Source organism: Anastrepha obliqua, chromosome 3, assembly GCF_027943255.1.
Source record: "Anastrepha obliqua isolate idAnaObli1 chromosome 3, idAnaObli1_1.0, whole genome shotgun sequence".
NCBI classification, from domain to species: Eukaryota; Metazoa; Arthropoda; class Insecta; order Diptera; family Tephritidae; genus Anastrepha; species Anastrepha obliqua.
The window spans coordinates 88,951,490-88,978,569 of record NC_072894.1 but is presented as its reverse complement, the minus strand read 5'-3'; positions in this window follow the sequence as shown (position 1 = coordinate 88,978,569).

Here is a 27,080-nt window from a genome sequence, read left to right as displayed (position 1 = left end):
CAATTTTCGCTCAGATTGTGTTAATTGTTTTTAAAATTGCCAACGATTATGTTGGGCACATGCGGAAAGCATCCCGTCCTGCTCATATAATCACTGCTCGATAATTGCTTGGTATTGTTCGCCATATTGTCATATGAATTGCCGGCGAAATCTGTTGCTGCCAATTAACGCAATTACATATGTACATATGCATGTACATATTATATTAATGCACATTTTGACGGATTTTGCAATTTTAAAGAGATTTACGATATGGTGGACTGTTTCAATTTGTTTGCAATTTCATAGAAGTTTTTATTTTACTCTATCAGCACTTAGTTGAGAGTCAGGCATTCATATATATTATAATTTGAATTTTGACGAAATTTCACTCTATAGTTAATAGTTATAGGTTATTTCACTAATTATGTAAATAATGTGTATTTCTCTGAGCCCAACTTCTTCAATACGTTTCAGTAGTTGTCCTATTTCATTTCGTTTTATTTCCTCCTCGGGGCACGATACCAGCACAAGTTTGGAGGTTTCATTTTCCGAGTTGTCTCAACGTCTCGGGTTCGCTGCCAACGCCAACCAACGCTGCTCACTTTCGTGAGGTGGCAGCAAGACGTCTTCAATGATCTTTCTTTCACCTGCTTTTTCAGCTATCTTTATTGCATTTTGATCCCAATGTAGACGTCGGCTTGGTTGCTGCCTGATTCCGTAACTTTTATTGGTATTTTTACCCTGACGTCGGGGGGTTTTTACCGCTTTTGTGTAAGTGGATGGAAATCGTGCCGAATCTGTAAGATAGAGTTGGCCTCCTTGATTGCTTTTACTGACGTTGCCTACTGCCTGCTGTGTTAATAGTTTTCCAGTTATCAGCAGTCACACGTATCATTCGTTCAATTGTTCTATAAGATACAAATTTGTTTTCTGTTGATTTTCCTCGTTTAAGTTTTATTGTGTTGTGTAAATGTTTTTAGATTTTTAAATTTGGTGTGTGCGACCATAATCGAATGCTCTACCACCCTCCACATTCCCCGCGAAACTCAAAATTATAGGGACATTTTTTTCCTGAGGGGTATACTTCAGGTATGAAAAAAATTATAAGAAATACCATCTGACATTTTGACCATCCATTTGTTGGTCAACATCAAGATGCACACTATGAAATGGAAATGAAGCTCTGTCAAGCATCTAAAAAAGGATATATGTACTGCTTTTGTATGCGAGTTTGCTATTATGAAGTTTCTCATAAAATCTATCTATCCATCTATGGAAGCGGCCTTTTATTTGTATGCAACACACTTGCATTTAGGCAGAGGAAATTTTGAGTCAATCGTCTTCTGCTGCTTAGAAGCCACCATTAACACTAATAAAAACCCCAGGCAGAAGGGTGTTTGGCCGAGCTCATACTCCAATTTTTAGTGCAGGGCTCGTCCGTGATGAAAAGAATAATGAGATGGTATAAACGTGGTACCGTTACTTCGCTCTCAGCGAATTTGACAATGAGTGACGCCATATTAGCACAATTGGTGACCAGTGTGGCCAGATTACCATTTTCGTAACTTGATTTAGCATTTTTTTGTTATTTAGTCTCGGAGTTTTAGCTCTTTCTTCATGACATTTTTCTAGCCTTTTCTAATTAAAATGTAATGTTTATAATGTTGTTAGTTTTATTTAGCTTTACTTTTTTTAACATCTGGTCGCATTTCCCGCAATTACAGTTGTTGTTGGTGTTCTTCTGCTTTCAGCAGTCAAATCTCTCTCTCGCTACTGCGGTGTTACCATATGTTGTATATAAAAACGCACTAAAATGCCCATTTACAGGAAATAAAATACCAATTTTTTATTGAATTACTTAAAGAACTTTGTATGCGTGACAAATTGTCTTTAACATGTGCGTTTTTATAAATAAATGTGCTATGGATATGTACAATTTAATTTATAAGTTTTTTTGTTAAAAGAAACTCTCTTGCTAAGGGAACGACAAATATGCTATATTTCAGGTTATGTAACAAAATGAGGTACTCTTTTTGTAAAAAAGCCGTTATGGTTTCTTTAGTATTTTGTGGTATTTTTTTGCTTATTTTTACTATGAAAACACCTCTCGATGCCCTATGTCCCACTAAGGATTGAGGACCACCTCTGTGGTTTTAATTCGCATTCAGTAAATTCAAACGCTTTTTAAAATTGTCAAAAGGTTTTCAATGTTAAGAAGAGTTGAGAGAAGAACATTTAATATTCTTGCATAACCTTAAAAGGAGCAAAAAATTAAATTTGCACATTCGAAATATCAAATTTTATAAGAATTAACAAATTTTCATTAGCACTAGAATCTTCTCAGTGTGACCTTTTTTAACATTTTTTTGTTTAATAATACAGTTTTTTTTTTAACTTACAGTTTCGTTAGCTTTAAATTAAAAACAAAAAGAAACAAACACCAAACTTAGAAATTTTCGCATTTTGGGTATAAAAAAGCACTAAATTTATTGCGAAGAGCAAATGATTGGTAACACTGCACAACTCAGTTAATTTGACGTCACGCACGCCCTGATGTGGCTCCACAAATAGAGGCACCTACAGTTTTATGCCACGGCAGATGGTTGTTTATGTTTGCAGACATACACTCGGATAACCATATCCCTTAATAACTACATCCTCACAACTAGGGTGGACTACAAGGGGAAATAGTTCTGATGTTTACGTGTAGCTAAGCCTGGATAATACCAATTCAAAAAAATTATCTGTTAGAGCTGATAAAAAGAAGTAGCTCAAAACTGTTCTGTACGCATTCTTAGTTTTTGATTTTAGTTGACATAATAAATCATTCAAAATAGCGAAATTGCTTAGTGAGCAAAATTTAATTCTAGAGCGATTTATTGATTTTGACATTTCTCGAAATGTCTTGTTTATTGAGCAATATAAAATATTATTCAACAGAAATAGATTATCTACTATACATACATATACATACATACATAATTCAGAAATGGATTACTCAGTACTAGTTTTGAATATAGGAATTATTGCTTAGGAAGAGCAAATGCTTTAGACCCATGCCAGATACACTTGTGGTTTTCCACCCAATTCAAAGACTTGAGCACCATGCATATGTATATATGTATTTTTTTATAATTATGTTTGCTATTATTTCGCTTTCCGGACAGGGCACATCATTAATGTGCAGTCAATGCAATAAATCAAAACTGTTTTTGTAATTCTCACGAAAAGTAAAACTTTGTAAGCGTAAAGCGTTGCTTCGCGTCTCATGAAAACATAAACTGTTAACATTCAAAGCGATATGGGGAAAAGAGAGTGAGGTACTCTTGAAAGCTTTTGGTTCTTGCGCCGCCTCTAGTACTTATAATACTTAAAACCGCAAAAGTCACATAAATCTGAGAATCACTTGTCGCATTTGCTCTGACAGTTGAATGAGTAGTGTGCGATGGGGTGTGAGAGTTTAGTGAAAAGGAAAGAGGAAATTGTAGTTACTTCGATGGTACATTAAATTTTACGCAATATTAAAAGACGCAAATATACATCAGTTAGTATCTCGTGGAAAAGGAGAGGATACCAATGGCTGTAGCGAAGTTGAATGTGGGACAAGCAAATGTTGTACACTGAATTAGGCGCATTTGTAAGCCAAATTGTGTGTAAAAGTCCGGCCGCGTTAGAGAAGATACTTTAAGGACAGTGATTTGGCTGATTTTGTTATGTGTGGGAGAAAAGAGGGGAGACTTTTTGTCATGGCAGTAGCACATCATTCCACTTCATTGGTGGCTTTTGTAACATTTGTTTGTGACGTTAATTTATACAATAATTGCGGCTGTTGTTGTGGCCACAGCAATAACAACAACCATTTTGGAACGACGCTACCCTATGCACTGGTACCCATTGTACATAGCGCAGCGAATGGACACTCACGCGAGGGTAGCAACTGAAGGCTCGCTTTTCAACAGTTTACTAAACGCTTGGTTCTTCTAAGTGCTTATTATTGTTGTTTTTAGTTATTTTAACGGTGGTTTCTGCTGTCAGTTGACAAGCCTAACGAATCGTAGGGCAAACACTGCAAATGAAGGCAAATAAATAAATAGGCAACAATATTTAGAAATCAACTAAGGCTACCGAAGGCTAAACTCGGTCCGGACTTTATATATCCGCGCACATTTTAGTAAAATTTAATTCACCTTGACTCTTAATTTTCGGAATCAAACAAACTCATAAGCACTGAATGTTATAGTTTGTAATAACAGGCAGACGGACGGAAATTCAGTCTTAATATAGAAAAAAATGTGTGTGGTTGTATCCAATCTCGAAAATATTTATGTAAATCGGATCTAAATATGCTGGGGAGCAATACATATTTATGTCAAGTTTGGATGAGTTCTATTAAGTTCCTATCGAGATACACGCATTTACCAGAACCACTAGCACCGCCTATTTCGAAATTTTACCTGCGTCGTATTTCTTCCCTTGCGTGTACCATTAATGCGAAATTTTAGTAATATTGCATCATTAATAACAGATATCACGTTTTTTGTTTTTTTTGAAAATTTCCTTCATATGAGAGGTGGGCATGGGTAATGACCGATTTTACACATTTTCAATACTAAGCTGCCTTGGTCAAAGAGGAATATGTAAACATTGAAATACATTAACTATTACTCGAGTTACCGTGTATACGGGCGGACAGACATGACTAATGAGACTCCTCCATTTTGATATCCAGGACTAGCCTCTCGAAGTGTAACCAATTAAAAAGGCCTTACATTTAGTTTGGAGAATTACTTTTATTCAATTCAAAGTAAAAAATGTGTGAAAATAATAGAAAATTAGAAATCAACTTACTTTTGCTCGATATGACCATTCGCATTTTCCTTGACGCCACTCTCGTCGAAAAGGATTGGAGAGCGCTCATTTGCGGTTACAGCGCCCCAAACCATTACCTATGGCGGGTGCTGCGTCTTGTTGGCCAATCGATGACTCTAATTCTCGTACGAACGGTCGGTCAAATAAACTCAACCGTTTTGGGAATTTACGAATTGCTAAATTTGAAAAATTTTCTCTGCAGAAAACACAATGTTTGGGAATTGAATGCTTTCGGCCAAGCGAAGCAACTCCATCGCTCTCTCAAGTCTGACTCGTTGCTGCTTTGGTGTCAGATCATGCGCCTTTTGGATCTTGTAAGAATTGACTTTGAGATTTTATTTGATATTTTAGTATGCGACGGTTGCTACAGGCAGATGTTTTCAATTATTCAAAATTATAATAACCTCGGCGAAAGTGCTTGGGTATAAAAATTAAACTCTATTTGAAATGCGACAAGAAAATAATCTAAAAATTAACGAAATAACATTTTGTATATTTTTTAAAAAGTATTACGTTTTAAATCTGGTATAGATAATCTATTTTTTAGTATAAATAATCGTGAAACTATTTTAAAAAACTGCTTCTGTCGAGGATAGAAAAAGAACTGGTAGACCAAAAACTGTCCGTTTTATTGAGAATATTGCTGCTACAGCGCAAAGTGTTGCTGAATAATCTTCAATAATTAGCATTGATTAATCGAATATTTGGCGGAATTTACCTGTAGGTGTGCTCATGGTAGATGTTTAAATGATGTAATATTTTATACAATATATAATTATTAGAAACCTTATTTTGAGTAAAAATAGTAAAACCTAAAAGAATCTATTGAAAGACGCTTTAGTTTTAAATTGTTTGTAAATGTTATTACTTGCACATATCCAATAGGCAGGTAGTAATACTTTAGAATTAGCGAAAACAGGTATTTCCGATATGTGCTTGGTAGTGCACGAAGAAAATATAAGTAGTAGAAGTAGATTTCAAGAAAAGATAGAAGCCTGCTGCATCATAAAAGAGAGCGGGTCTGGTTAGAGTCTTATAAACTGTGTACTACTTTAACATTAAAATTCTATTAACATTGAGAAAACACTTACTGATTTCGTTTTACCAACACCTAGCAAGTAGGGAATAAAATATAAAAAAAAAATGCAAATGAATTGGCACTACGATATTATTTTCGTTTTGACAAACTATTATGTAATAGTATTGCTTTTCAAGGCATCTCGCCTGAAAGTATGCAAAATGGTTTGATCCCGTCATAGGATGCTTAAAAGACTCGGATAACTTGACGAAAAATTTGCATACGAGTTATCAAGTAAGATTCGCGCTAGTGAATTAATCATTAAAATGGTATAACTCACTATCTTACAAGCACATGTAATATAAGACAGCTCCATTCCAGCGTTGCCGAGATATGTGTATTTATACCAAGGCCTATTTATAATTCAAAAATATAACTAGCCAAGCGGATATAAAAAGTTACTTGATAATCTCTAAATTGTTATTGCTATCGCTATTAGTAAAATTCTGTTTACTAGGGTAATAGAATGTTCCTACGACCATCGCCAATTATGCTGTCCCCTCTCACAATTCCTGCCGAATCACATTCGTAATTCGATTAAAAAGTTCTTTGCCTTGTCCAAGTTCTGCCAGATTATTATTTTGTACCTTCTTTGTCGGCAGTCACCGTATCCGAATGTGTTTTTCTGGCATGAAGGCGGCGTAAAAAAAAAAACTGTAGGCCCCTCCATTTGTGGAACAACATCAAGACGCACGCCACAAATAGAAGGTGGAGCTCGGCCATATACCTATTAGAAATGCACGTTCCACCTATTTATGTATTTTTATCATCTTTTTCTTCCGTTTTTTGTATGAATCGACTGGTTTGAAAGGAAGGATTCATCAGCTTGCTACTTTATCGCTTCCAATTAGCATTAAGTTCGTTCCTAGAAATTATAAAATCCCTCCAAAAGAAAATATTTAAAAGCAGATTTAATATTCAAAAACTTAATTTTCCCAAGTTAATTTCTCCGAGATGCGTGATAATTTCTATTCACATATTACTGCTACTGGTCTTCTCCATCGAAGTGCTCAATAGCTCATTTCGACAAATTTTCGATAAAAAGTTATGGAAGACAAATAATTGTTCGTAATTCCCATATTATATTACCTACAAATGAATCACTATGTAAAGGGTCTGTTGAGAGAATTCGCTATAAGCCGTAGTACCCACGCTGTATAGAATGCAGAGTGTGGCCAACATCAGACCGTGAACCAGCTCTCGGCGATTTTGAAGGAATTAGCTGATTGACTGACGTAGCCGCGGTCATGACAATGGTTTGTTTACGAAAAAACTGATAGTGTAATGGTGATTTATAAAGAAAACTAACGACTGATTGAACGTACTACTGTGGGCAAAAAGTAAGGTGAATTTATTTGTCAAACTTCGCGGGATTAAAATTTCGCTCTAGTTATTTTTTTCATGAGTTGGCAGCACTGTTAATAACATCTGGGCCAACTTTCATGTGAATGTCATTATCAGTAATATATTTACGTTTGTGTGCATTTTTCGATTTTTACAATGTCTGTTTTGATTTAGCAGAGAAGTGCCATCAAATTTTGTTTGCGGAATGAAATTTCGGCTGCGTAAACGTTTAGCATGTTGCAGAAAGCATTTGGTGATTCGACGATGTCGCAGAAAAATGTTTATAAGTGGTACAAAGACTTCAAAGAGGGTCGAGAACGTGTTGATGACTTGGAGCGCTCCGGACGACCATCGACGTCAACAGATGACGAACACGTCAATAAAGTGAAGGAGTTAGTGCTCAAAAATCGTCGGTTGAGTGTTAAAGACCTTACTGATATGATCGGAATATCAGAAGGATCTGTGAAAACTATTTTGAAAGACCATTTGGGCCTACGAAAAGTCAAATCTCGTTTGGTACCGAAAACTCTCAATTTCTTGGAAAAAAGTTGTCGCGTTGATGTGTATGAAACAATGCTTTCAGACTTTCAGGACAAGATCAAATGCATCATTACGGGAGATGAGACTTGGATTTAGGCTTACGACCCTAAAACAACCGACCAATCGAGCGGATATCGTGCTAAAGGCGAGGCCAGACCGAAAAGAGCACGTCAAAGTCGTTCAAAAATAAAGGTCATGATGACCGTTTTTTTCGATTTTCGTGGTGTGGTGCACTATGAATTCCTTCCACCTGGCCAAACTGTTAATAAGGAATATTACAATATTTGAGCGTTATGTGTCGTTTACGTGAAGCAATTCGTCTAAAAAGACCAGAATTATGGGCCAACAACTCTTGGTTTTTGCATCACGATAATGCACTGTCTCACACTGCACTCGTTCTTCGTGACCATTTCGCCAAAAATTCCAAGCATATCATTCCGTAACCACCGTATTCGCCTGATTTGACTCCGTATGACTTCTGGCTATTCCCAAAACTCAAGAGACCACTCCGGGGAACGCGTTTCGAGTCGGTTGAGGTGATAAAAGCTGAATCGAAGAAGGTGCTGATGGCTATACCGGAAATGGACTATTTGGCATGTTTCGTGGATTGGAAAAATCGTTGGCATAAGTGTATTTCATCGAGAGAGGATTATTTTGAAGGAGATGAAATTGATTTACAAGAATAAATCAAGATTTTTCATTTTACAACCAAATTCACCCTACTTTTTGCTCACAGTAGTACCTATATAAAAGGCAAGAGACGTCATTAACAATGAACCAAAAATGCGGCATGCTTCATAAAAGCAGGTAGGGTACAATTAAAAAGAGAAGTATGTACTTCTACAAAATGCTGTCAACATTTGCATTTAAAAACTTTTAGATGACATTTCCATATAACATGTTAACGGTTCCTTCATTTCGCTTACCTTTTTATTTTTTTAATACCATCGGTTTTTGACCTTCCAGCCTCACTTGCAGTGCCCACACACGTCACATTGGTATAAGTGTCCGGACGAGATGGGCAAACGTTGTAAGTATGTAGTCATTTTCAGGTGAATGTATTTTCCATAAGTGTGAGGATGCGTCAGCGCGTTATGTAATTCACCTGACAATGTCCATTTCAGGCTCAACAATACTCAAGTAATGTTAGATGCATTTAAATTTTATCATATTTATTTTATTTCATGTCACTTTTGGATGTAGAAAATCTAAAAAAAAATAATTTCAACATTAAAGTTACCAAATGAGAATGAAATGTAAAATATACAATATTAAAAATTGCTCAGAGTACTTACTTCATATGTATAACACGTGTACTAAAAACATTGTTATATTAAAGTTGAATGGACTATAAAACTGCATACCCAGAATTTTTCTAAACATTTTCTGATTAAAAAATGGAGTCAGAGCCAACGGCCTTGGTATCTATAATCTTGATACCCCGGTATAATCGTTCTTTTGTTCTTTGCTGTAATCACCCAGGTTGTCAGGAAATTTATCTAATTGATTGCGCAAATAATGGACACACATATTTGCTTCAACATGTTTGCTTGTGGATAGGCAGTTTGATTTATAAAAGTGGATGGCGCGTAATTTGAGCATAAACAAACTTTAACATCTTACTATCAAAACTTTTCTAAACCATGAGTTACAAATGTGTATACTATATAAAGGGTGATCAGATTGGAGGTACTTTTTCCAATTGAGTTTTTTTGACAGATCACGCGGAACTACAGTCAAACTAAATATATAATTGTTTTCAGTATTGAATGACATTTCATCATGGAAAGAGGCGTAAGTCTTTCCGACGTTGACAAATCGTATAATTGTACTGCGAATCACGAACACTCTGTGAAAAGTGTTCATCGCGCGCTCAGGTCAACGATGAGGCACTTTTTTCGCTTAACCCATTCCCGCCCGCTGTACTTTATAAAGTACAGCAAATTGGGATTTTTTCCGAGATTTTTTTAGGGCACACTTTAATCGATTTCGATTAAGTTGGCAATCCTGCGGTTAGTTGATAGTCCAATCTAAGCCGTTAATTTTTTCTACCGTTATTGGACTAACATTGTGTCATTTGTGATGTGTCAAAGTCACTCAGTTACAAAAAGTTTTGATCTTTTAAGAGGTGTGTGTCTGTGAAGTGAGAAAAAAGTAAACTGTGACTATTTAAATATATTTGTTTATTAAAAACGTGTATAGAAAAGCATTAGAAAGAATACTACAAACAAGATTTTTGCGGTAAATTCAGTTTTATTTATTTTTCTACCCCCCAAAGTTTGGTGTACTTTAAAAAGTACAGCCGGCGTATATGGTATAAATTTTTTGTTTTTTCTCCACGGAATTTAGAAATGACTTTCCGTGGCAAAAATAGCTTCCGAGGTCTTCAGGAAGCAGTTAATGCTCTTTTGTGTGATGATGATGAAGGTAATGATGAAATCATTCCGGATTTGGTCATAATTCCTCCGGAGCTCGACCAACTAACTGACACGGAAGAGTTTGATGAAGATAATTTAAAAGACAATATGATGCCGACAGATGTGCCCGGACATATTGAACTAGACATTGTTGAGGATATGATTGATTGCAATAAATCGACGGCCTCTGCATCAGCTGCAGTGAGAGACTCAACACTAGATGGACCATCAACTTCTGCGGCAGCATCGCGACAGAACTCAATTTCAGAGAAATACCTATCTATAGGTAATAAGTTGGCAATTGCTTTTTACTCGTCATACAAATTATACATAATCCCTTGTTTTTTACTTTCCTTTTACAGATACCCGAAATTGTAAATGGCTCAGAAAAGATCCAAGGTATAATTTCGAGTACAATGGCAGTGCTTATGTTGAAACATTTGAGACAACAAAAGAAAGTTTTGATGAGTACACACCAAATATGATTTTTAAAGAGTTTTTAACGGACGAAATAGTTCAATACATGTGTGACCAAACCATGTTATATGCACGCTCCGATAAAAACAATCGAAACTTTACAATTGACGTGGAGGAGATGAGAATATTTATAGGTATCTTGTTTTTAACCGGTTACCATGAGATACCAACTGAGCGTTCGTACTGGTCACTTGACGAGGATCTTGGACTCAATATTGTTTCAGAAGCCATGTCAAGAAATCGCTTTCTCGAAATAAAAAAATATCTGCATCTTGCAGACAACAAAGAAATATATAATTCTACAGACAAAATGTTTAAGGTTAGACCACTAATGACTATGTTGATTGCACGTTTTCAGCAATTCGGTTATTTTCACTCAAATTTATCAATTGATGAATCCATGATAAAGTACTTCGGCAAGCACTCAGCAAAACAACTTATAAGAGGTAAACCCATACGTTTTGGTTTCAAGGCATGGATGCTAGCTAGCTCTTCCGGGTATTGTTATGATTTGGATGTTTATTGTGGAAAAAATACGTCCGAAGCTAGAAATATTCCGCTAGGCGCAAGCGTTGTATTGAACTTTGTGGACAGGATTCCCAATCCCGAGAGACATGCAATTTTTTTCGACAACTATTTTACCACCCATTCCCTGATGAGACAGCTAGCAAACATGAAGTTCAAAGCAACTGGTACCGTTCGCGAAAACAGAATTTCAAATTGCAAGCTTGATGTCAACAAGACTTTCAAAAAGCGTTCCCGTGGAACTTACGATTATCGTTACGATACTTCCAACGATATCCTCGCAGTTAAGTGGGTAGACAATAGCGTTTGCTCGATGCTCACCAACTTTGATACAGTAACACCTGTGAATTATGTTAAGCGCTGGTCTCGCGAGAGTCAAAGCAAGATCAACGTTCCACAACCAAATTTGTATGCCACTTACAATAAACATATGGGTGGCGTCGATAATATAGACCAAAATGTAAATGCCTATCGTATAGCACTGAGGGGAAAGAAATGGTGGTGGGTAATTTTCACTTATCTCCTTGATTTGACCATGACAAATGCTTGGAAGTTTTATATATCACTCAATAACAAAAACGATAAATTTAATACACAACTGCAATTCAGGCGTGCAATTGTTCGGAAATATTTGATAGAAGGCAAATCACGGGTCTCTAGGAAAAGGCGTGCACCTTCTTCATCTGTTGAAAGAAACACCCATGGCCATATTCCACAAAAAAATGACTCGCAATTGCGTTGCGTCGTATGCCATCAACGCACAATTTGGTCATGCGCCATGTGCAGAAAAACCCTTTGCATAAAAAGAGATTGTTTCGCTCAATACCACACTTAATATCTAAAACTATTTCTTTTTTCCTTTATTTATGAGATTTTCAATGTTAATAAACAGATATGGACTCGTAAGTGTAAGCATATTCTGTAAATTTATGTTTTAATTAAAAATAAAACCGTTTGTTTGGCAAATCCCATTTTTAGTTTTTGAAATGAAAAAATGTATATACTAACGCCGGCTGTACTTTAAAAAGTACAGGCTGGGAAATGGGCGTGGCATGAAAAAAAAAATTTTTTAAATAATTTTTTGCATCTAAAGGTCAAAAGTAATTGGTGTATGAAAAATCATGACAATCGGTCCACGGGTTCTGTACCCGGGCGTTAATGGGTTAAGGGCTACGTCAGTGAGCAAAATTGCCGTATTTGCGTATTTGAAGAGCAAAGGTGTGCTATTTTATTTGTAGGGGTATATGGGGGTACATAGGGTATTAGTATAAACTTGTAAGCTTCTTGTTATGGACGCTCTAATCAATTCTGTAAATCAAAGTTGGTTTAGTGCCAATACCTGTGAAATTGCTGGGCAAACATCATCAAGGCTAAATCTACGTCTGTCCAAGAATATTATAAAATTGAGCAAGCTTCAAATTAGGACCTTGGTAGGGGCTCTCAAACGACGTTGACTTTTAGGAAATCACGCAATGGGACTAGGCGTTCACATGCATGATTTCTGTCGTAGCTGTAGGAATTCAACACCTTTTTTACACACGACCGGAGCAGGAACTCTAGCCAAAAGCAGGAACCGATATACATATGTATAAGATCCTACTTCTTATGGAATATAGATAATCTATACATTTCAGGTATTAACACCCTTTTACGATTTGTCCAAAGCTCAGGGAGGTTCAGTTTGGAAGGGAAATATAGCCCAGCCCAGCTCCTGCGGCTCACAACGGGCACATTTCGTGGTCTAAGTGACATTGCTGTCCCTATGTGCGATGCGGCTATGAAACCTAACCTAACTAGGTTAGGCCTGAACAGGTTATCACACTGCTTTATATTAGAACGTTCAGAAGTTTTCGTAGATGCAGCTTATAATTTTAAATTCTAAGTTACTATATAAAAATGTGTCTTAAATCAATTTTAACTGCTTTTTTAACGCTTATCAATATTTTACTAAAAATACGTTGACTCTAATTTTCATACTTGCAAATGTCTTTCTGGCTTAACTAGCTAATTACTTGTGGTTTCAAATTACGTAACAGATCAAGCACAAACTAAGCGTTGTAATTTAACGTCAAACCGTTTTGACAGTCCCTGTAGATATTTTATTGAACTAATGCACATATTTTTTTAAAGCAGAAATTCTCCGGGATATTAACGAAATTGTCAACACTATCTGTGATTCCTGCCGTATATATTTATGTAAGTAATTATGTAGATAAGGGAAAGAAGGTATGAATAATTGTATCAAAAGAACTTTGACATTGGTTGGTGGAAAATGTTGATGGATCTATGGTAGAATATGCTGCACTAGGACAACCAATACGTCTAAATATATCAAATGTACTTATGCACACAATTATGTAGAAAATACAATCCCTTTCACACACATATGCCATTCGTTGAATCTTCCGTCTTTTGCTTTATTGTCACGTGGTTCTGCAATTTCACGCTAATACCACAAAATGCTGATCGATTATGATTGATAGGGATTTGTGCGGTTTGGCGCTCGTGTTGCATACTAAAAAACTGTTTGCTTTTTCTGAGAGATGTTAGTGTTGTGTATGCACATATCTGCTTACCTATATACATATGTATATGTTCAAATGGGCGTTTTGCAATTTAATTGTGTGAATAAAACGATTACTTCAAATTAAAATGTAAATGACCGATTGCGGTAGCCGTTACTGGATGGCGTAGCGGGGTTATGTAATGTAGTATTTCAGGACTAATGCGGTTATTATTTCGATGATGCATGACAAATGCTTTGTATGTTCTGGAATCTAGAGTAGCTATGTATGTACATATGTAATATGTTGCAGCTAACTGAACTCTGCTTAGAGTGGTTAGACCAGTAGCCGTCGTCGCCGATGACATTTAAGGGTAAACGGAGAAAATGCATTGCTTGAATTTGAAGGTAAGTGAGAAAAAGACGTGCCGGAGTGTTAGACGAGTGGATTTAAATGAGCGTGGGGAGAGATGTTTAGTGTCGCCACATCATATGCCGTACATAAGTTGTGGCCAATTTGGGCCCAGTACAAGTTCAACCTGTTACAATATCCGGAACGTATTTGTGCTAGAGCAACATGAGGCTCACTTTGCAGCTAAATTCTGCAGCCTGCGATGGGTTCAGTTTGATGTTTGTTGAGGTGACAATTAGTGGACCTGTTTGATAGATATATGGAAGTCCTCAGTGAGTTGAAAGTAATGACTTTCGGCGTACCTACGAGGTGATACGGTTGTTCGTAGATGTTTGTTGGGGTGGCTCCTTTGGTAGCATCCCAGAAAAAAGTGATTGCTGAGCATAGTGATTGCTGGCAACATACGTGACTCAGTAAATAGGATAAATTCACTAGTCATGTAGAGCGTTAGGAGGTGACTAGATGATGGCCGTATAGATTTCAAGCGACCAGCCGATCGCCTGCCCAGCGGGGATTCTTTGTCCTTACCCAAAGTGCTACCGGCCCCAAGAGCTATGCACCGAATCAACTCGAGGTTTTTTCGACCAAGACTTATCGTAGGTAACATGTATTATAGCTTTTTTATTGAGAATATTGGTGTATAATTAAAATAACAGTGCATGCTCTATTTGAATACGATTTTATTGGCAGCATAGGAAAATAACGTAGTTTTTATGCAATGTTCTCGAAAATCTGCATTAAAATGAAATATTTCCTTGAAATATTTGATGACAATTTTTTAAATACATACTTCCACCTGACAAATGATATGAAATAATTGTTTATACATAATTTTTATAATATAAATAAATTAATTTCCAACAAAATGAATGGTTAAAGTACTGAATAGATCACCAAATTTATATATCGGGTGTTTTTTCAGAGCTTGAGAACTTAAAATGATGATATGGGTTTTTCAGTAAGAGCGCTTCAACTTTTGAACTTTTTTGAATAAAACACAAACGGTTTGATTTTTTTTAACTAACTTTATTATCGAGTTTGAACACATACATTTAAGTATGAAATTCGATTTCTTTTGCATGACCACCGCGTGCACGTTTTACGAAGTCCAATCGTTGAACCCAATTTTCGTATCGTTGAACCCAATCGTAGCCGGCTTGTTACTGTAGACCAATGACTTCACATAACCCCAAAACGGGACGGCTTGTTAAATGGACCGTAAAATGGCCGTAATGCTCTTAAAGTAGCAGCAACAGAACGATTATTTTCATAAAAATTTTGCACGATTTGCAATCGTTGCTCAAGTGTGTAGCGTTCCATGATGAAATGTATACTAATGAAGTTTACAAATGACAAGCGAAAAATAAAAAATATTGCGTCGTTCGCCCTCCCTATCGGAAAAAGTTGAAGCGCACCTATTGAACAACCCTATACAAACGGATGATTTTTTTTATTATAATCGAGTGGATAATTTGATGGCATTTTTTTTAATATGGTATCTGGCATATATCCGCCGCGACTACGACTTAGATAGTCCATTTCATCTTGGTGCCTTGATCATTGCAATAAATCGATTGTTAACGCGCGGTATGACAAGTAGCTTAGTTTGGGAATATGATTGGGAGTATATGTTTGGGAATACTTCCGTTGCATTCGAAAATTAACACAATTTAAAAAAATTTAAATCGTCCCACTATCATGAAAATTTTGCGCAAATTTGCATTTTGTAAAAAACGTGGAGTGCAGCTGCAATTTGCAAGTTTGACGATCAGCTGTTCAAATTGTTAACGGGAAAAATCACAAAAAGTAAAAATGTCGTATTAAATTTGAAAAAAAGTGAAAAAATCCAAAATAATGAGCTTATTTGGTCCACAATAATTTGTTCCATTTCATCACCGCTGTCAGATGAAGAACATCCACATTCATTAACAATTGCATTGTTGTGGCAATCACGGCATTCTTCACATTTTCCTTGCTTCCGAATTAGTTAATAACCAAGAAGTACAGGCATAAAACAGAATAGGTACCTTCAGTGATTTCGATTTGTATTTCGGGAACTGCAGTAACGATGACTGGAGACTGTGGTTCAGAAGTACACACCTCTATATAATTGGCCAATTCTTATTTAATATAATATATGACTTAGAATATATATATAATATAATGCGCGCGTACACCCAGTTTGGCCGAGCTCCTCCTCCTATTTGTGGCGTGCATCTTGATGTTGTTCCACAAATGGAGGGACCTACAGTTTCAAGCCGACTCCGAACGGCAGTATTTTTTAAGGAGCTTTTTCGTGTCAGAAATACACTCGGAGGTTCGCCATTGCCTGCCGAGGGGCGACTGCTATTAGAAAAATGTTTTTATTAATTTTGGTGTTTCACCAAGACTCGAACTTACGTTCTCCCTGTGAATTCCGAATGGTAGTCACGCACCAACCCATTCGGCTACGGCGGCCACATCATACATTTTATTTAACTTTAGAGCTTTGACTCAATTCACAAATTTTAATTTGTGTTTACCTTTACTTTGCTATCAGCTGTTTTTCTCACTTGGAAATTACAAGTAAAAATTGATCCTGTAAAAACTTGCAACTTTCCCTCAAAATGCAACATTTTGCTCCCTCACTTTCTCCTACTTTGCAAGTGTTTTCGATATTTTAACACTAAAACTTGATAGTTTGTAACTATTGTTACAAATTATTTGCTTCATGAACGGACCTATAGTAGTTGCTCACCGAAACGACCGAAGAAGAAATTTCCAAAAAAAAAAAAAAATAAAACACATTACTTTAAATCTAAATAAAATCCAAAGTAGGTAAGACATGGTTATAAAAAGGTGTGCTTTTATTTACCAAGGAAAGGGGTGGCAAGTTTTGTTCGGCATCTGATGTCTAATACTTTCTGTGCCTGCCCCTTCTTTTAAAACTGCCCCGGATTCCCCAGTCCTGCATAAAGGAGTAGTTATCTCTGAGATGCTGAAGAATATCAATACAGAGGATCAAAACATTTTCCAAGGTCTGAATTACTGCTAAGAGCGCATCGTATTTTCCTTCCGTGCTTATGCAGCTCTAAATCAAAATTGAAGGACGATGTTCGATGGCAGGAACTATGCAATCTTTTGCGACTTTCTCGAGTTGATAAATAACAAATAATTAACTAGTAATATTTTTAAAAGGTTATTTACCTTGCTCCAACTGTTTGAATTATATTTCGTAGGTATCAGGTCAGTCCATACTGACCTGATACATATGTTGACTGAGCCTAATATAGCCTACACACGCATATCTTAGGAGTCTATTTGGGCTTTGTAGTTGGACGTTTGAAATGTAGAGTTTTCCAATAACAGGTGTTATTTTGAATAGCCCGCAGCTATAGAGAGATGAATAACGATATTTTGTAGCCGGAATTGGATTTTATTGATCTGCACAACGTTTATTTTTAACAAGACGGAGCTACGTGCCTCACAAGCAACGAAACCATTGATCTTTTGCGGCAAAAGTTTCCGGACCGTGTAATCTCTCGAAGAGGTGATCACAATTGGCCACCGAGATCTTGTGACTTAACACCTTGTGACTTTTTTCTTTGGGGCCACGTGAAAGAGAAGGTCTACGCCAACAGCCCAGGGTAAATTTAAGACCTCAAAGATGGAATTCGGAATTTGTAAGAGCTATCGAGGATATAGGGCAGCCACTTTGCAATTCGGTTATGGAAAATTTCATGAAAAGGATATTGTCTTGTAAGCATGGTCGTCGTGGCCATTTGTTTGATGTTATTTTCCAGTATTAACGGCACACCTTCCTCTTTATAATGAAATAAACATCCGATCATTTATATTAAAAAACAGCATTTTTCTTTGAATATCAAATCACCTCTTATTGGAAAATCCTTTAGCACATTCTTGTATAAACACCTGAGCAAGAAGTCATTTGTGTCTTTTAACTAAATGTAGTTGTGCGACACGAAACGATTCGCCAAAGCTTTGGTCATAATACGGCGGCAGTTTTGCGCATTCCTCCAAAACTTTTTCTTGTTTGTACAGAGTAAAGATTGTTCGGTCCAGTTTTATTTATTGTTGTTGAGTTTTTACTTATTTTTGCAATTTGCGCAACTGGAATTTTGGACATTTTTATCATTTGCGATATTTTGGAAAAGCTATAATTTTCCCTTTCTGATCTATCTTATTTTTTCATGTACAATGCGCGGACTTGATGTCAAGTCATACTTATGTATTTCTTCCTCTACATTGGTTTGTAGATTTCTAGTAAACATCTTAGCGGTGTGTACAATGAACATATTGACAAGTTTTTATTATTTATCTATTTTGTCTGCTGGCGTATATAAAAAAAATGTCGGGCTTTCATTATATAGAGGAAAATACTCAATACCGTCAGAAAAAAATTTGTCGAAAATCGACGAAATTTTTAAACCACTTAAAACTTGCACTTTGCTGTACAAAAATTCAATGGACTACAAAACTGCGTAATCGAAATTTCTCGAAAAATTCTGATTAAAAAGTTTGAAACTTTGCGTTATATGATTTTTGTTGTAGTACAAAAAAATTGAAATTAAAAAATAAATAAATAAATTGTCAATACTTGTCAATATGTGGTGTACACTTCCTTTTGACGCTGACTGTATGTACGTATGTATATCGGCTAACTATATTCGCTTCTTCGGTTCGCCTACGAGTTGTGCGCTGAGCGCATGTACATACATGCATTTGCGTTATCAGTGAATTATAGAATTTTCAAAAGGCGGAGTAGAGGCGGAATTTTCATGTATAACATTGTAAACCACTAATTTTAGGCAGGCTTTCTGTATTTCACGAAAGTCGAAGAAATCAATATATTTAAACTATTTTCGAAAAGTAAAAAATTAGATTGTAACGAAAGTGACATCCAAATTTTAAATAAAATATTTTAAGCTAAATTTGATATTTTAACATATCTTAAGCCCTTTTCTTAATTGAAATAGGTTATAAACTAAATATATTTCCTAGAAGAACTAATTTTAATTTAACATTTAAACCAGTCAGTAAAAATATATGTATGGTATAACCAGTAAAAAAATCGCTCGTACATGGAGCAAGTGGGAAGATGTCTGGTAATTGTAGAATGGATGACGCATCTATGATAAGTCGAAAATGTGCAGAAGACCATACAGTCCACAACCTTATAAGCACACCAGCTCTATCGCACATGCAATATAAAATTTCCAACAAAGCAATATCGTAAAAATATCTAATGACTTTGATAACTACCATGGCGGCCGCCATTGGCGACTGGACTTGAGCTTGTGTACCATTCGATTGGTTCCAAATATTTGAATAGCGGTAGGTGCCCCGTTGGCAATGGCAAACCTCCTGATTTCAATGTCCGCTAATGCATGTAATTTACTGATTTATAATTGATTTAAATAATGTAAAACATTTTTCGGATAAAAATTAAGTAAGTGCATCCTCTGAGAAAATTGCTGTACATATAAGACATTCGCATATTCTCGTCGAAGACTCTCAGCATTGCCGGAGTGGATTTTGATAAACTATCTAAGGCGAGGTGATTTAGCCATCGAAATTCCTTCCCTCACCTAATAACCCATATCTATTATATTTCACTTTACTTAATAGTAACATAGCCTGATAGACTTACATACACAGGTATCTATATGTTCCACATACCTTCTGCTCAAATATGAACGAGACGGTATCAATAAAACGGTACGCGGATGATATATGGCAAAAATAAATTTTTTGTTTTTTGGTAGGCCTGTTATAAGCTTACAAATTTCAGCGTGATATGTTACATAGTTTGTTTTCTGTGCTACTGTAAACAAGTCAAGCTCGAGTGTGTTCTTCGAATTTAACGATGGAAATTCAAGTTGAACAAAGAATTTGCTTGAAATTTTGTTATTCCAACAAAATTTCGGCTTCAGACGCCTTAAAAATGTTGCAGACAACCTATGGGGACTCTGCTCTATCGCGTGCACGTGTTTTCCAGTGGTACAAATCGTTCAAAGAGGGCCGTACATCAACCCAAAAAACCACGCCAAAGTCGCTCAAAAATTAAGGTTATGCTGACTGTTTTTTTCGATTACGAAGGTGTGGTGCACTCGGAGTTCCTTCCGCAAGGCCGATCGGTTAACGCTGAATATTATTTAGACGTTTTAAAGCGTTGGCGCGAGAACATTCGTCTTAAAAGGAAGGAATTGTGGGACAACAAGTCATGGTTCTTGCATCACGATAATGCACCAGCTCACACATCACGTCTTGTTCGCGATTATTTGAACAAAAATACTGTTAATATCGTTCCGCAAACACCTTATTCGCCTGATATGGCTCCATGTGACTTTTTCCTGTTTCCCAAGCTCAAGTTGCCGCTCCGTGGAAAACATTTTGAGACAATTGAAGTCATAAAAGATAATTCGAAGAACACACTCGAGCTTGACTTGTTTACAGTAGCACAGAAAACAAACTATGTGACATATCACGCCATGTAAGCTTATAACAGTCCTACCAAAAAACAAAAAATTTATTTTTGCCATATGTCATCCGCGGACCGTTTTATTGATACCGTCTCGTTCATATTTGAGCAGAAGTATATTTCAGAAAAAAAAATTCAAATTTTAGTTCTACATATTCGCTTTACATAATTCGCTATTACACAAGTTTTTTAGCGGTATACATATAAACACACACTCAATATTTATATATTTTTTCAATGCATATATTTCAGTATGTATAAGTAAGTATGGCGAAGTTACAGTATCTCAAATAATCTGCTCTGCCGCTTTATAACTTCATTTATGTATATCTATCATTTGGCATTTATAGCAAGGAAAATATTTACGAGATTATGAAAATTGTCATTGGAAATGGCATCACTGCATTTAATTGCTCTTCAATAACAACAAAGTCACAGACAAACACCCAGAGTAGGAAAATTAGTGGGAAGTAAAGAAAATTAGTTAAATAAAAGAAAATGTTTTGTTTCCTTAAAATCGCGATTCTCTGGCTTTTATGGGCGTATTATTTGCTTTAGGGGATATGGAGGGCACCCGCTGTGAAACAAATGCATAAAGATAAGTTCTCTTAGATAATACAAGTAAAGTTTTTGTGGGGATGATAAATTGGAGCAGACTGAGTTGGTGATTTTGCTTATGTGGCATAAGCTAATGTTGCTTTCCTTTTTTATATGTAATATTTACTGCCAATGACTCTGGATAGTCGCATAATTTCTCATGGTCGTCTATGTAGTATCTTCAGAGCGGTTTAATTGCGGGTATCTGAAATTAACGGTAATATATGTACATATATCAGAGTAAGTGAAGCAATAGCCGGCATAAAATTAAATGAAATTTGGTGAGAACGATTTCGCCAATGGCATAGAAGGCACTGACAGCCATAAGAAAAAGTACTCTATTTAATATAGACGCCATTCAAAAGTAAAAAAGGAAATATGTATTTCAGCGCTCTGTGATATTGTGAAGAGTTCGTTTAATGACGGAAGGAAACAGAGTGGAGAAGAGTGGCACAGTCATACATAACTACACTAGAGGACCATAATGCCTTGCTCTTGAATGGCTACAGAGAATCGTTTGCGTCACCAAGGTTTAGTTGAAGTGCTTTTGCTGCTTAAGCAACATTTCTACTTCTTACTTCCTCTTTTCTTTCTTCTGTGGCGCATGAAAGTGTATTGCTTTTGAAATTTAACAGACGCCATTTTTATTATTGCATCTTTGCACCACTTATGCGGCTCAAACCCCAACCTACCCGCTACTCGCAAATCGCTACCCACCTCTTACTACTTCTTATCATTCGCAGGCGCTTTTACTCACTGTTTTTATTTCATTTCAGTTTATTTTCGTTACAGACGGTTTAGAGACTTGAAAGTCATTGAAGCTGAAAAAACCTTTACAAACGCTCTGAAATGTTTTGCTTTTTGCCTTAATGATGTCGCATTCGAGTAGCAGTAGTCAAGTGTTTGTGTACGGATGCTTATGGCTGATTGGCGCCTAGAACTGCGCTAAGGATATTCTTGTTTCAGCATTGGTTCCAGAAATTTCAAAAGTGCAGTTGTGGCTGGTACCACGAGTACAAGGAATTGCATTTTTAACTACTATACACATATGTACAAGCTATTTGCTTCTTATTTCATTACTCAAACGATGTCGTCGACTAAATGAAAGACGGCTCTAAGTTTAGGGCAAAACAAACTTTATAAAACCAAGTAATGTTTTTATTAAAATGTTAGAGACAAAGTCAAACAATGTATACTATTGCAAAAACAATGTTTTAGCACATTAACATGGAGGCTTAAACTTCTTTTATGGAAGGAAAACAGGGTTGCTGCACAGTTTCATTAATTTTCATTCCTTATTATTATTAAACCAAAATCAGTGCGTCTAGTACCGTTTGCACTACATTTACATACACAGTGCCTTAATTATAGGACATATACCTACTTATTCAAAAGTTTTGACATTTAATTTGTTTTATCAAACTATTTCTTATTCGATTACAATGAAATGGTTAAAAACGCGTTCATTTTCGTGAATTTGTCTGCTCACAATGTTGGGTGTTATCTTCCATACAAAACAATTTCGAGCGTCTGTTGTATGGAGAAAATACTCAAAATCGCTAAAAAAAAAATTTTTTTTAATTGAAGTAATTTTTGAGCCCTATTTTTTTATACTAAAAATTCATTGGAGTATGACCTGATTAAAATATGATACTCTAAATGTTGATAAAAGTTTGTACCACTTGTTTTGTTGGAAAAATTGGATTTATATGGTTTTTGTAGGAGAATTTTTACAAAAGGATTATGAAAATTAAATAGGAAAAAAGCAAATTGAAAGTAAGTCTCTATGCTTTAGTTATTTATTGCGCTGCTATGAATCGACTTTTTTGCGTTTTTTACTCCATGTAAAATATTGATACTCAACAAATTTTTACACATAACATGTATTTAGCAGCAATAAAAGGACAAGTAAAATTGAAAATAGTTGCTGTGCAATGATAAGAAAAAGCAAGTTTGCAATTATAAATAAATGAGCGATGAATTGGTATATAACTTTCCCTGCTTAATCAATAATAGCATTGAAAAGAAGATTTTTGATGTTAATTGGAAAGTAATTGCAGCTAATATCCCAGACAAACAATGGCGGGATTAACGTCTTAATTCGGAAATATCTCAGAAATTAAGTAGTTACACTTGCGGATTGACAAATAGCCTTAATTCTCATAATTGAAGCGGATTAGGGAAATTTATTTTAATATCTATTGAGAATCAAAGATAATGAAACTTTTGTAGACAAGAGCACGAAAGACTGGATGCAATGCTTCTTTGCACCAACACATTCGAGATTACATTAATTGTTTGGATATTTCGGAGCAATTTGAAAAATTTTAGTTTAAAATTTTTTTTTTGCCTCTGATCAATCTTTTACTGACAAAACTATCCAATAAGGAAATCAGCTGTTCTCTAACCCGCGTAACAACCGTCTATCACATTACATTTTTAATCAGATTCAGCTGCGCTGGTGATCCGGATAAACGCCGCCGTCTGTCTACGCTATAAGACTAAAATATATAATAATAATTTGAATGTACTATGAACTGGAGAAATATACTAATAGTCAAGGAACTTTCTAGTTTTGAACGAAATGAAAAACATTATCTCATTAGATGAAAATATCTCCTCACTTTTCCTCTTAGTGAGTTGAAAACTTTGGAACCGCTTTTCCCAACATTTTGGTTTTTCGGATTATGACACTCTTGCAATAAATGAGCGATATATACATTTTAACATTAAGAATTACGACTAAATTGATTCTTCTCGTTATTTTTTTATATATACACATCTGCAATTTTACTTATTTTTAAATAGCAACCGTTCGCAATTACAAAAAAGACAAAGTTAAGCCGAACCAATCTGTAATCCGACATATTGTATCTCTATTCGAGTACACATCTAATAGTTTTTAGTTATGCTCATTTCTTAAAAAAATGACATGAGACATATATATAAGAAAAAGCATTAAGAAAGTTTGATCAACTTCGGAGTTTGCCCTCTTAAAACCTACATCAGTTCAAGGGGTTAGGTGGGTTTGAAAATTTCAAAAAATCGATTTTTTTGTTTTTGTCTTATTGAATAGTATAATATGTTTAAAATATTCTCCTAAAATTTCAAATTGATCCGAGTAAAATTCTACGAGATAGACCCTTTAGAAGTTCCGCCCATCAGGCCATGTCAGTGCAGCGTTTCGTTTTTAAACGCGTTTATCTCAAAACTCGATTTTTTAAATCGGTGGACACGATTTCTCGAAAAGTTATGAAGCGATTTTGTTCAAATTTTGCACACATCTTTGGAATAACATTATCAAGTTATTGAACGAAGGATTTTTTTTTTTTATTACAAATAATTTTTTCGAGCCAACACATGACGAAAATTTGACCAAAAAATGTGTTTTTTTGTTCAAAGTCTGTCAAAAATTCAAATTAAATTTTTTTTTTTCCTTCGTCCAGTAACGAGATTTATCCATGTACTAACGAAATATTTTTGGTTTTTTGATTTTAGATGAACCAATAATGAGTTATGCTGTCCACGGCAAGAGCATTTTTTTGTGAGACGTTAAGGGAGATGAGGTACCAACAGCTGAGTTTTCGGAATTTTTAAATAAAAATTTCACAAAATACTGTTTAAATATGTATCTTTGATATGCTGAATTGTTTAAATAAAATAGATGATTTTACATATTAAAAAAAAATAGAAAAAATACCCTTTTTTTGAACCTCTGTAACCCACCTAACCCCTTCAAGGTGCAATAATTTGTTTTCTCATAAATGTGCAGTTATTTCACGTATATGTAGTTTTATATGCATGGAAATGTGCACCGAAATTCGTAAATATAAATTCGCAGAAGCGAGCGCTCTTTAAGAGCAGTCGAATTACAATTTTCCACTAAGCAGACAGGAATGTAAAACCCCATCAGTGGAAGTAGCCATTGCCATAAAACGGGGCAAAAAAGGTTTATAACAAATACTGAACAAATAGCGACTGCACAGAATTACTTTGAAATTTGTTGCACTTAAGTTCAACAATCTATGCAAATGTAATAAACGAATGTTCCTGTTTTTAGTTATACTCGTATATGTTAAAGCTAGTACATGAATGTCTGCACTACACATACATAAGTATATGTTTTATATGCGAGTATGAGACTGATTCAAAACGCGCGCTTCAGAAGTTTCGATCTTTAAATAAATTTGCCCTGAGTTCGCTGATGCAGTGACTCTGGCATTTCTCTAAATATTAAGAAATGTTTTCATGTCACCTTCGCTAAAACTCAACATGTTTTCCAGTCATCTTACAGCATTGATAATACTTTACTTCAATTTATTCATGAATTCAAGGATCTAGGGGTGATCTTTGACTCACATTTTTCTTTCAACAGTCACATTAACTTTATTGTATCCACTTCTTACTCAATATTAGGTTTTATACGGCGTAATAGCTCGATGTTCTCGAACCCTTACACTCACAAATTACTTTTTAGTTCTTTGTTCGCTCTAGATTAGAATATGCAACTTTTATCTGGAGGCCTTGCCACCAATTTGCTATTGAGAGAATTGGACGTGTACAGAAGTTGTTCCGTAAATATGCTCTTAGGTCGTTAATATTCTCAAATCCTATCCCTTCCTATCATTCCCGTTTGATTTTAATTAACTTAAAGTCTCTAGAGGGTAGAAGGTCAATACTCTCACTGACTTTTGTTTTTAGTGCAATTAAAGGAGAAACGGACTGTTCATCCCTATTACGTCGCATTTACTTTCATATTCCTACTAGACCGTTACGCAATACTTATCCATTTCATCATCCTATTCCCCGCGCTTTAAGAGAATTCAATAAGATCTCGAGTTCTATTCCGCTTGACTTTTCGGTTTCAAAGAATGAATTTTATAAATTTTTAAACTCTTTTTATTAATTTATTTAATAATTATAGTATTTAATATAGTACTAATTTAAGCTCATATTAGATCTAAGTGGTCTGTGAAAACAATAATTATGTTTTAGACATATAATAAACGAAATATACGAAATGGGCAATTGCGATGTGTGACTTCAATACTTATATATCTATACTGAGGTTTCCATTTCCACGTCGTACAGAAAGCCTTTGGAACCGCGTGAAAGGTTTAATGCTACTACTACTGTGGTGTTTTATTGTTTTCTAAAATAAAAGGACAAATGAAGCAAAGATAGTTTTTACGTTCTCAGTAATAACACATCCAGGAGAAAAAATTATTTTTTTCAAGTATAGTTAGTGAATACTGAGTAAAAGGATTCCTTACAATTTTCCTTGTTTTCTTGTTCCCACAAAGCATGGCGCAAGGTGGGGACCATTGTTTTATATTATATTATTGATATGTATGTCAGTGTTTTTCTTACAATCTTGCATGTTTTTTAAAATCACTCCTTTTTGTATCTTGTGATGTATAATTGGTTCGATGTTGAGTTCCTTTAAGTTTTTAATAAATGTTTTGTGAAATCACAAATGGGATTGTTTTTATAGTATTTTGTTTCCATATTCGTTTTATTTCTTGAGTTTGTTCACCATATTTTTAATTCTTTTCCAATATATTCTGTGTATGTTGGTATCATACAGGGTGCTGATTTCTATAAAGTATGTATGTATGTTAATGTTCTTTATTAAAGTAATATCCTGTGTACTGCTCATTATAGTTTTATCGGTATGTATTGTAGCGTCCCAGTAGAGGGTATATTCTTCCCTATCTAAGATGTTTGAGAGGGTATATTTGTTATATAGATCTTTGTTTTCTGTTAAATTTTGTTTATTAGCTATTTCTTGATGTATTGTTTTTGCAACTTTGTTGTGTCTATGTCCATACTCTGTGCCTACTGGAATTTGGTAT